This window comes from Physeter macrocephalus, chromosome 8, assembly GCF_002837175.3.
Source record: "Physeter macrocephalus isolate SW-GA chromosome 8, ASM283717v5, whole genome shotgun sequence".
NCBI classification, from domain to species: domain Eukaryota; kingdom Metazoa; phylum Chordata; class Mammalia; order Artiodactyla; family Physeteridae; genus Physeter; species Physeter macrocephalus.
Window position 1 is genome coordinate 119,193,474 of NC_041221.1, and position 12,240 is coordinate 119,205,713.

At 35.7% G+C, this 12,240-nt stretch overlaps 1 long non-coding RNA gene across 1 annotated transcript; it reads left to right on the forward strand.

The window, feature by feature from the left end:
* The first annotated feature begins 5,395 nt into the window (after positions 1 to 5,395).
* Positions 5,396 to 11,765, forward strand: LOC114486753 (uncharacterized). Its single transcript, XR_003681018.2, has 3 exons — positions 5,396 to 7,734; positions 8,045 to 8,085; positions 9,667 to 11,765. It is a non-coding gene; the product is annotated as an uncharacterized lncRNA (long non-coding RNA).
* Positions 11,766 to 12,240: the final 475 nt, after the last annotated feature.

Consider the following 12,240-nt stretch of genomic DNA (forward strand, 5'->3'; position numbering starts at 1 on the left):
GTATCTCAGGTCTACCCCTTCAGGAAACTGAATTCTGCCAACAACCTGAATGACCCACTAAAAGGATCCTCCCTGAGAGCCTCTAGAGAGGAACACAGCCCTGCTGACACCCCGATTTTAGCCCAGTGAGACCTGTGTCAGAACTACATGGGTCTAAACTACAGAATTATTAGGTAATAAATTTTTGTTGTTTAAGCCATTACAGAATATAAATAAATAAAAAATGACATTGTACCTCATTGGGTAGGTCTATCAATTTATTCAACCACTCATCTATGTAGGAGCCTATAGATTATTTTTCATATTTTACAGCTACAAACAGTGCTTCAAACAAAATATGAACCAGCGGTATGTATTTTCATATTGTTGGAGGTATGCCTTTGGGGTAAGTTCCTAGAGGTAACACTGATATGTCAGAAGGTAAATGTATATGTAGTTAAAAATTGCCAGAATTTTTTTCCATGAGGGTTGTAACAATTTGTATTTTCACCAGCAGCATATAAGACAGACTTCTGTTTCCAGCACCTCTCCAGTAGAGTATGGTGTTTTACATTTTTAATTTTGCCAATTGGATAAGTGAGAAATGTCACTTCAGTGTAGTTTCCCTATACATTTCTCTGATTATGGGCATAGTTGAGTACTTTTTTAAATTTGGGGGGACAATTTTCTATGAATTTTTGTGAATTTTTTCTGTCTTGCCCGTTTTTCCATTGGTGAGGAGTTGTTCTTTCTTCTTGTCCTTTTCCCCAAATTTTTAAGATTTATTTATGTTTTAGGGATACTAGCCCTTTATCTGTTATATGTATATTGCAAATATTTTTTCCTGTTTTGTCAATTGTCTTTTTATTTGCTTATAAGCTATTTTTATTTTGTCTGCCTTTTTCTAATTGATTTTTTTAATTTTTATTTTATATTGGACTATAGTTGATTTACAATGTTGTGTTACTTTCAGGTGTACAGCTAAGTGATTCAGCTATACATATACATATATCTCTTCTTTTTCAATTTCTTTTCCCATTTAGGTTATTACAGAATATCGAGTAGAGTTCCCTGTGCTAAACAGTAGGTCCTTGTCGGTTATCTATTTTATATATAGAAGTTTTTATCTGCTAATTCCAAACTTTTAATTTATCCCTCTCTCACCTCTTTTCTCCTTTGGTAACCATAAGTTTGTTTTCAAAGTCTGTGAGTTTGTTTCTGTTTTGTAAATAAATTCATTTGTATCATTTTTTTAGATTCCACATATAAGTGATATCATATGATATTTGTCTTTTTCTCTCTGATTTACTTCACTTAGTATGATAATCTCTAGGTCCATCCATTGTCAGTTGTCTTTTGATTTTATTTATGTCATTTACATTTCTATCATGTTGTTTGTCTGCCACTTATTATATGTAATCAGATGTACTGGTTTCTCTTTTTATTTCCTATTATTTCATTTTTGCATATAGATTTGGGATCATAATTAGAAAATCTTACCCTACTATTTGTTTTCTACTTGGATACAAATATTGCTGTCCCTGCTTTCTTTGTGTTTCCATTTGTCTGGAATACCTTTGACTATCCTTTCATTTTTAGTCTTTCTGAATCATACTGTTTCAGATGTGTCTCTTGAATAGAGCATTTTGTTGGGTCTTTATGAGCCAGGTTGAAAATCTTTCCTTATAATAAACCTTTTCATGTTTGTTGATAAGATGATTATGATTGCTTTCAGTTCTGTCAGATTATCTTATAATGTAATTATATTTATTTTGTTCCTCTTCATGATGTTTACTGTGTTCTCTTTTTAAAAAAGAAATTCCTAAATTTGGCACTTAGGAAGGTTAGTATTTCTGTTCTGGTGGTTATCTTTGTGCTTATACCTTTATTTAATGCCTTTAGTCCCTTATTCTTTTATTCACAATCTGTATTGTCCATTTTTAATGACATCCCTTAAGTATCACTTGTTGCCTAAATCACAGCTAATGGGTTTATTCTACTTTCCTTCTTCCATCTGCATTCCCTTCCAATTTTTAATTGCATTAATTTAGCTTCATTGGAACATACAACACGTAACATTGAACATTATTATATAACATATTATCCTACCCTTATCCCCACCTTAATTTTAGCCTTAGATTTGCAGTTAAGTATATTAAAGCTAAATTGCTGAAGTTTTCCCAGTTATGTTTTGTTTGGATGAAGTTCATTTTCTAGTACATTCCTCAAAAGAGGACTCATGGAAGGAATTATTTGAGCTCTTGGTATTTAAGTATTTTTTCTGTAGTTTTCATACTTTAAAAATTTTTCTGTGGTTTTCATACTCAAACATTATGACTGGATCTTGTTATTGTGGCTTTCTGAACAGAGATGCTGCCCCTCTTCCTTGTGGCAGCTAAACTTTCATTGCATCCGTGGTGAATCTTGCTTGGGAGAGTTTCTTGCTCCTTCCCAAGTTAGGAGATCTGGGTGAAGGATAGTTTCTTGACCTTTCCCAGGGATACAGAGTTGTTTTTGTTTTTTGTTTTCCCTTTTACACTTCCAAGCCACAGTGAGTCTTTATACCTGTGTCCTGGCTAATTATTTGATGACCTTACCGTGGCTTAAGGCTTTTTTCTTAGTAGGGAAGAAGGATCCCGGTGGGTATTTGTGTCCTTCCTGTAACAGTAACCTCTCCTCTTTCAGGCCTGCACCATCAAGGAAAGTTTTCTCTTATCTTTGCTCTGTCACCCATCTTTCTCCTGAGTGCCCAGTGTAGGCCCACAGAACTCCCATACCCTTTTGAGTACTTGACATCCCTAAATAATTCTACTATATTTTCCTCTAGTACTTGTATAGGTTTATGTTTACCTTTAGGCCTTAATCTTTCTGGAATTTACCCCAATTGGCAAACTGCTTAATCAAACCAGTTAGTTACAATGAATCTGCATTTCTCAGCCTCTCCTGAAGTTAGGTTGGGGTCATGCGACAAGAATTACTTATTTGAATATGGGTGAAAATTATGTAAACCACTTCCAGGTCTGGCCCATGAAATCCTCTTCTCTCCTCCACCCTTCTTTTGTCCCTCAGCTGGGTGTCAATTCCCAGGGAAACAGTAGAGGACCCCGTTTTCAAGATGAAGAAAGAACCATCAATGTTGGAACGTCAATAACTGTGAAAAACATAGTTATCCACCTTTTCCTCCACTTAAGCCAACTGGACTTAAGTTATCATCAAACAAGCATCTATTGTGTAAAACCACTGAGAATTTGGGCTTTTTTGGGTTTGTTTTTTGATAGTACAAGGTATTACTCTGATGCAGAAATTGTTGCTAGAAGAAGGATGCTACTGTAACAAAAATCCAAAATTCTTGGCATTGGTCCACCATACAGTCAAGATGGAAACTAATATCCAGGGCTATAAAACTGGAGATTTCTGCATGCAGTAACAAAACGATTTTTTAAATGGTCATTTACAATTACTTGGAAGATGGACCACATGCTTACTGACATCATAGTGCGGAGAGAGGCTGGAGAATGGAATGTTGGTAGTGAATGTTGATTGTTACTATCTGCATTTATCAAGGTGATACAAAAAACAAGAAATGGGATGTAGCAAAAACCTGTTAGTTTGAAAGCAGGAAAAAAAAAGTAAAAGGATGGAAAAGCAATGGCTTCTAGCCCCAAATAATAAGAGATTATGGACAAATGCCCACTAAGACTTTTGGCTCCACACAGTTCTAAGTAAGGATGTGGCATTTCCTCCTAAACATGATGACTTTAAGCCATGTTGGCAAATGAGGGAAAAAATAAGGCAGGCTTGAGAATTGTATTTAGTAAAGAACTTTGGGGGTGCTATCAGCATATGTGACTGAATAGATACCTTTCCCTCAAAAACAGTAATCTGCTATTTTGTAATGCCGAAGAAATTGCAAGACTGGATTTCAATAGCCTTCAAATGTTCTGTCATTACTAGTATTTTGGGGCTCCCAAACTTGCTCAGGAAAGAGATGGGTTGCAAAAACTGTGAAGGCCCCCAGTGAGGGCAAGATCCCCATCATTTGTATCAAATGTAATAATGGACCAAAAAACCTCCAAAAAGGTAGATCCAGAGCTTTGAAGAACATTGAATAAGTAGTTCCTTCCAGATAGAAAAACTGAAATCAGGAAAATGTCCCACTGCCAGATAAGAGGGACCTCAAAACACCTGCCAGAAGGATGTCATAACTACTATAGACCATCGCCTTCTGTGTGTCTCCCATGTTCGCTTTACCAGATGGCAGTTTTTATTACAAATGTCCTGTCCATGCTTCACTACGATAAATTGGGCCTGCTGGCAGTAGGGAAATTTCTATAACATCTGTTGCTGGTGCAAGTATCACTGGAACCTCAAGTGGCCATATCCAGAACTGGTGGAAAGAACCATGCATTATTCAGAGATCCTGGACATTGAGCTGTTTGCAATAACTGGATGGAATTTTGGCTTGTCTCACTTAGGGAAGGAGGGAATGTGCTGTATGTGGTAGGGCACCTGGTAACCAGAAGGACATACTATGTTAGAAATTGGCTAAAAAGTGTTCACTTTATCTATTTCTTCTTAAGTAACCGAATATGGGTAAAAGTGATTACATGATTTTCACATGTCCCACAGAACTTTCCAGGCAATCTCCATATTTCTTTCTTTGTTTTCCAGCTAGATGTAAACATATTGGGCAACCTTGCAAGATAGATTTTGAAGATGGTGAAATTTCTATCAGCCAGGGTTCCTGCATGGTGGCATGGAACAGATCCCCACCACCCTACCCAGCCACCTGTTGAACTTCACATGAGTAAGAAATAAGTATTTGGTTATGTCACTGAGATTTAGGGTGTTATCTGTTACTGCAGCTAAGAATTATTCTAAGAAGTATATGATATGTTGTTGGGATCTAACTATTCTAGTTTTTCTGAAATGAATATGGTTTTAATGCTATTTTTGAGTAGTTGGGTCATCCCTTCTCCACTGATTTGAAATGTCACCATATAAGCACAGCATTGTTCCTAGGCTCTCTCTCTTTTCTGCTTATCTGTTTCTCTGATCAGATATTACATTTTAAATTATTATAGCTTTGTATTTTCCTTAAACACCCAGTAGCCCTGTTTACTCATAATTGTTTTTCTCAGAATTTTCTTGGAAAGTCTTTTGTCTTTTCTTTAGAAACAAATTTTAAAATCAGTGTCTAAGTTTTATTTTAAAAAATTGTCTTGGAATATTAATTTTGATTACTCTTAGAGTTTTTTTGTAACATGGGAGGTATTTGTGTTTCAAACATGTTCTTATTGTTGTTCTCTAGTTGTATAAAATGATGGGTCTGCTTCCATGGATGGGCCTAAAATATGGAACTGTAGAAGAAATGATATGAACAGGAGCAAGTTCAGTAGTCTAAGTATGACATCATCGTGCAGAAATTAAGTAGCCTTAAGTTGAATACTGGAATGTTGTTTGTACTTTGAACATGTGTTTCTCCTCAAGGGGAAACTTGTTTTGAAAGAAAATCATTCTCCATGCTGTTTTCAGGATATAATTGAATTCAGTAAAGACAGCCAAAACTTAGAGGGTCAATGAATGGAGGAGGATTATTTGTGTTTATTTTTAAACTAAACATGGTATGAATATTCAGTGTTTAGCTAGCTTAGCTCTCTCTATTATGGACGGGAGTTCATAGTCTTCACATATACCAACAACAACCAATTTAACTCAGATCTAAAATAGGTGTGAACTAGTTCTGATTTTTGCTTTTGTTTTTTTAATCATAGGTACCACCTGTGATAAAGGAGAGGTTTGCAAACCCTATCAAATTTTAAGGCCTGTAATGCCATAATTGCCTTATCAATGCTTAGAATTTTCTTACTTTAGTGAGTTCTATAATTGCATTACTAAATGCTTAGAATTTTCTTACTTTAGTGCTTGAATTTATATTCTCCACTTTGATATCTGCAAACCTCCCTCCCTCGGTTTTGCAGGTCTTTTTTCAAATGTCAGCTTATTAGGGAGAGCTTCTCTGATTTCCCTTAGAAACCAACTGATTATTCCTTCCTCTTTGCTTGGTTTTTCTTCTGTGACATTCATAGAAGTGCATGGTAGTGCACAGTTAAATATTTGCTTTTAAAATACATATTCTATAAATATTTGAATAAATATTATTATTGAATAACTAATCATGGATATATACAAGTTTTTTCAGCATATCAATGACTCATATAGTTGAATACCTGAAGCTGCCAGTTAGGAGGCTATTAGAATAATCCAGGTAAGAGATAGAATGGCTTGAACTTGGATGGTAGCAGTGGAGAATGAGAATGGGAGAGAAGGTAATGTTTGATTATAGAGGAGAAAGTATGAATTAATGCTGGAGAAAAAGTATGAGAATAATTGAAATAAGAAACAGTATGATTACTAGGCAGCATTAGAAGCTCATTTGAAGTTTACTGTAATTAATTTAAAATGAGAACAATTAGCACAGCCATTTGTATTTTCATTTTCTATGACCTATTTTTTGACCATATTTATTTGGGGTTCTTAGTCTTTTTGCTACTGGTTTGTAGGAGTTCTTCATATGTTAGTGAAATAAGCCCTGTGCCTACCATGATTTGCAAAGAATTTCCATTTTGTCATTTGTCTTTTGACTTTGATTTTTTTTTCCAAATAAGGTATTTGATTTTGTTCATGTTATAAATGGTAACTAATTTTTAACCTCCTAACTGGTTATTGTTGGTGTATATGAAGGCTAAAACTTTCTCAGGTACCTTACAAAACTCTCACTGTTTTTTTAATAGTTACTCCACTGTTTCTCCTCCATCTTCCCAGGTTCAGAATTATACCTTCTTCAGATAATGATCATTTTACTTGCTCCTAATTTTTGTAACTCTATTTCTCTTACCTAAGTAGAATGGCTAGTACCTCCAATACAACATAAAATAATAACACTGAAAGTGGACCTCTTTGTCTGTTCCTGACATTAATGGAAATGCTTTTTAGTGCTTTCACTTAAGCATGAAGTTGACTTTTAGATTTAGAAAAATATGTTTTATGAAATTATGATCTATTCCTCTTACTAAAACATATTTTTTTAATCAATAATGGATGTTGAGTTTTAACACATGCCTTTTAAGCATTTTTGAAAATTACTAGGTGATTTTTCTCTTTTGTTCTTTAAAGATTTAGTGGAATAATTCTAAAAAAAACATTTCTGCCTGGTGTGTTTCTCTATTTTTTCTATATTAATTTATCTACTTAGATTTTCACCTGAACTCAATTTTATATTTATCTTAAAAAGTAACTTTTTCAGGAATTACCTGGCGGTCCAGTGGTTAGGACTCGGTGCTGTCACTGCAGGGCCCCGGCTTCGATCTCTGGCTGGGGAACTAAGATCTGCAAGCCACACAGTGTGGCCCCCCGCAAAAAAATTAACCATTTCCTCCATGATATATATTTTATTTGCAGAGCTAAACAATGTAATCTCTTGATTTTTAAAATTACCTCTACAAATTTGGGTGAGTTCAGTCTTTTGTTTTATTTTGTGTATTTATGTTTTATACTTTTTTCTAGATTAGTTGGTTAATGGTTTACCTAAGTAAGGTATTCAGTTTTTTCTTTGTGTGGTCTTTTAGCCGTATACCAAAGATTCTGATACATTGTGATTTCTAAGCTACTGGTTTTCTCTTTTCCTACCTTTTTCCAATTGCATTTCAGATGTTTTTCCTATTTTCCTTCTCTGCTATTTTGGAATTTCTTTTGGTAATTACCCTTTAAAGTTTAAAGTGAATATTTTTAAAAATTAAAGTTAACCTCAGTAACTCTACCAGCCTACTAAACAATACATAAGCTTCCTAACTCTTTGATCACTTTTTTATCTGGCATGCATTTGTGTCAAAAATTTCAGTTCTGCCTTTTAACTTTATCTCCAAATTAGACATTATCATTATTGCTTTATACAGTCAATGTTTATATAGATTTACTCACATGTTTACCAATTTCTTTGTTGACCATTGTTTTTTTTTTTTTTGTCTTTGACTTTCTTTCTGGTATCATTTTCCTGCTTTCCTAGGTACACATTTTTCAACATTGTATAGTGAAGATCGGTTAGTGGTAAGCCCTCTTAGTTTTTGTCTATTAGAATAATGTCTTTATTTCAGTCTCATTCTCAACTGACATTCTAGTAGGGTAACTAATCTTGGTTAATAATTATTTTCTTCATTAGTATGAAAATATCTCATTGTTTTCTGACTTTGTTTCTATTGAGAAGTCAGCTGTCAGTTACATTGTCATTCCTTCTAGGCAACTTTTGTGTGTGTCAATGATTCTTTTATAATATGAAATATTTGAATGTTTTTAATAGAGGCTATCTTTATCATTGTAATCGTATATATACACAGACATACTTAATACTCTATTGCTTTAGAATATGGGTCATCAAACACTTTCTGTAACAAGTGAGAGTAAATATTCTAGGCCTTGCAGCCCATAAGGTCTCTAGTGGCCACTTGACACTGGTGTTATAGCACAAAAGCAGCCATAGATAATATGTGAATAAATGGGTGTGGCTGTATTTCACTAAACTGTATCTACAAAAACAGGTGGTGTATTTGATTTAGCCAATTGTCCATATTTGTTGACTTGCTTTAGACAGTATATTCTGAATAATGATTAAATTAAATCGTTCTTCTTCCTTTCGGCATTCTTTCCTCCATTACTATTAGTTAGTGATATTATCTTTCTTAGGGTTTATCTGTATACTAATAAATCTAAGAATAGGTAGATGGATATATTTATCTGCTTTCAATTACATATTTTGACCCAGCTATAAAAATATGAAAAAGTAGCAGATTTTTCTTTGCTTTTTCTTCCCTTCTCACTGTTTGTTATTTATACCATTTGTACCTTATGAAGGTTTGTAGAAGTTATATTCTGTTCTATCACCCTAATCTTTGTTGGTCACTTGACTTGTTGAAGGTCACACAGCCAGTAAGTGGTGAAGCTAAAATGTGAACTGAATAGCCTGTGTTGTTAACAACTACATCATGCTGCCATATTTTTTGGGAGATTGGATAATCTTGGTACTAAAATTAACAAAGATTATATTATGGGGAGTGGGAGGAGCTGAATCATTTATAAATGTGAATGGGAAAATGTCAAATAATACTGCAAAGCAACTTCTCTATATTTTTTAGTGTTGTTCAGTATTACCATGGTTAATTAAATGATAGGAACTGAATTTGACTAGATGCATCATTCCAGTAACACCAATAAAAAATCTTTTTTCATCCCGTTAAAACACCAAGAGATTCATTAATCTGTCCATTTCTAAACAAAGCACTTAAAAAATCTAGGAATAGAAGTTTAATTTCTTAATGTGAAAATGGGTATCTTAGACTAATAGCCAATATTGCATTTAATGGAGAAATATTGGAAGTTAGAAACATAACAAGGATAGCTGTCATTATACTATTATTACATTTTCACTTCACATTGTTTTGGAAAGTTGAAGCCAGTGTAGTTAGAAATAAAAGAAATACGATAGGTATAGCTAACAGGAAAGGAAGAAATAAAATTAACATTGGTTCTACCTCTGCCTCATTTATAGTGGAATTTCCCATTCATTTTATTCCAATTTTATTGTGGTTACAGTAAGGGTGTTTTTTTGTTTGTTTTTTCTCATCTTCATGTAAGGTATCCAAGTTCCCTCACCCCTTTCTCCAGGAGGACCCACAAGTATTCAGGACTGTTGAATGACAGGTTACCTATAGGTAAAAAATCAGAGAAACTTTCATTCTGCTCCCCGAAACTCTGAAAGTTCTAATCCTTCCTCTTTCTAACCATCTTCCTCATCAGGTTGTATTCCCACTCTACCTTCCTTTTTCTTTTTCCAGTTCCAGTTTTATTTGTTCTTTTGAAGCCAGAGAAAACAGCCCTACAAGTTTGCCTATAAGAACGATCTGGAGATTGCTTCAAGATGGAGTAGAAGGACGTGCGCTCACTCCCTCTTGTGAGAACACCGGAATCACAACTAACTGCTGAACAATCATTGACAGGAAGACACTGGAACTCACCAAAAAAGATACCCCTCATCCAAAGACAAAAAGCCACAATGAGATGGTAGGAGGGGTGCAATCACAATAAAACTAAATCCCATAATCGCTGGGTGTGTGACTCACAAACAGGAGAACAGTTATACCACTGAAGTCCACCAACTGGAGTGAGGGTTCTGAGTCCCATGTCAGGCTTCCCAACCTGGGGGTCCAGCAACAGGAGGAGGAATTCCCAGAGAATCAGACTTTGAAGGCTAGTGGGAATTGACTGCAGGACTTTGACAGGACTGGGGGAAACAGAGACTCCACTCTTGGAGGGCACACACAAAGTAGTGTGTGCATCAGGACCAAGGTGGCAGGAGCAGTGACCCCATAGGAGACTGAACCAGACCTACCTGCTAGTGTTGGAGGGTCTCCTGCAGAGGTGGGGGGTGTCTTTGGCTCACTGTGGGGACAAAGACACTGGCAGCAGAAGTTCTGGGAAGTACTCCTTGGTGTGAGCCCTCCCAAAGACCACCATTAGCCCCACCAAAGAGCCGGCTAGTCTCCAGTGCTGGGTCGCCTCAGGCCACACAACCAACAGGGACGGAACTCAGCCCCACCCATCAGCAGATAAGTGGATTAAAGTCATACTGAGCTCTGCCCACCAGAGCAACATCCAGCTCTACCCACCACCAGTCCCTCCCATCAGGAAGCTCGCACAAGCCTCTTAGATAGCCTCATCCACCAGAGGGCAGACAGCAGAAGCAAGAAGAATGACAATCCTGTGGCGTACGGAACGAAAACCACATTCACAGAAAGATAGACAAAATGAAAAGGCAGAGGACTATGTACCAGATGAAGGAACAAGATAAAACCCCAGAAAACAACTAAATGAAGTGGAAATAGGCAACCTTCTAGAAAAAGAATTCAGAATAATGATAGTGAAGATGATCCAGGACCTCGGAAAAAGAATGGAGCCAAAGATCAAGAAGGTGCAAGAAATGTTTAACAAAGATCTAGAAGAATTAAAGAACCAACACCTAGAAGAATTAAAAAACAAACAGAGATGAGTAATACAATAGCTGAAATCAAAAATACACTAGAAGGAATCAATAGCAGAATATATGAGGCAGAAGAATGGATAAGTGACCTGGAAGACAGAATGGTGGAATTCACTGCCATGGAACAGAAAAAAGAAAAAAGAATAAAAAGAAATGAAGACAGCCTAAGAGATCTCTGAGACAACATTATAAACGCACCAACATTCGCATTATAGGGGTCCCAGAAGAAGAGAGAAAGAAAAGATCCGAGAAAATATTTGAAGAGATTATAGTCAAAAACTTCCCTAACATGGGAAAGAAAATAGCCACCCAAGTCCAGGAAGTTCAGAGACTCCCAGGCAGGACAAACCCAAGGAGAAACATGCCAAGACACATAGTACCCAAAAATTAAAGACAAAGAAAAATTATTAAAAGCAACAAAGGAAAAATGACAAAGAACATACAAGGGAACTCCTGTAAGGTTAACAGCTGATTTCTCAGCAGAAACTCTACAAGCCAGAAGGGAGTGGCATGATATATTTAAAGTGATGAAAGGGAAGAACCTACAACCAAGATTACTCTACCCAACAAGGATCTCATTCAGATTTGACAGAGAAATCAAAAGCTTTACAGAGAAGCAAAAGCTAAGAGAGTTCAGCACCACCAAATTAGCTCCACAACAAATGCTAAACGAACTTCTCTAAGTGGGAAACACAAGAGAAGATCCACATATTTGCTGACTACAAGAGAACCACTTCAGACCTACGGACACATACAGACTGAAAATGAGGGGATAGAAGAAGATATTACATGCAAATGGAAATCAAAAGAAAGCTGGAGGAGCAATACTTATATCAGATAACATAGACTTTAAAATAAAGAATGTTACAAGAGACAAGGAAGGACACTACATAATGATCAAGGGATCAATCAAAGAAGAAGATATAACAATTATAAACATGTATGCATCCAACGTAGGAGCACCTCAATACATAAGGCAAATGGTAACAGCTATAAAAGAGGAATTTGACAGTAAATTAATAAGGAAACACAAGCTTTAAATGACACAATAGACGAGATAGATTTAATTGATATTTATAGGACATTCTATCTGCAAACAGAAGATTACACTTTCTTCTCAAGTGCGCACAGAACATTCGCCAACATAGATCACATCTTAGGTCACAAATCAA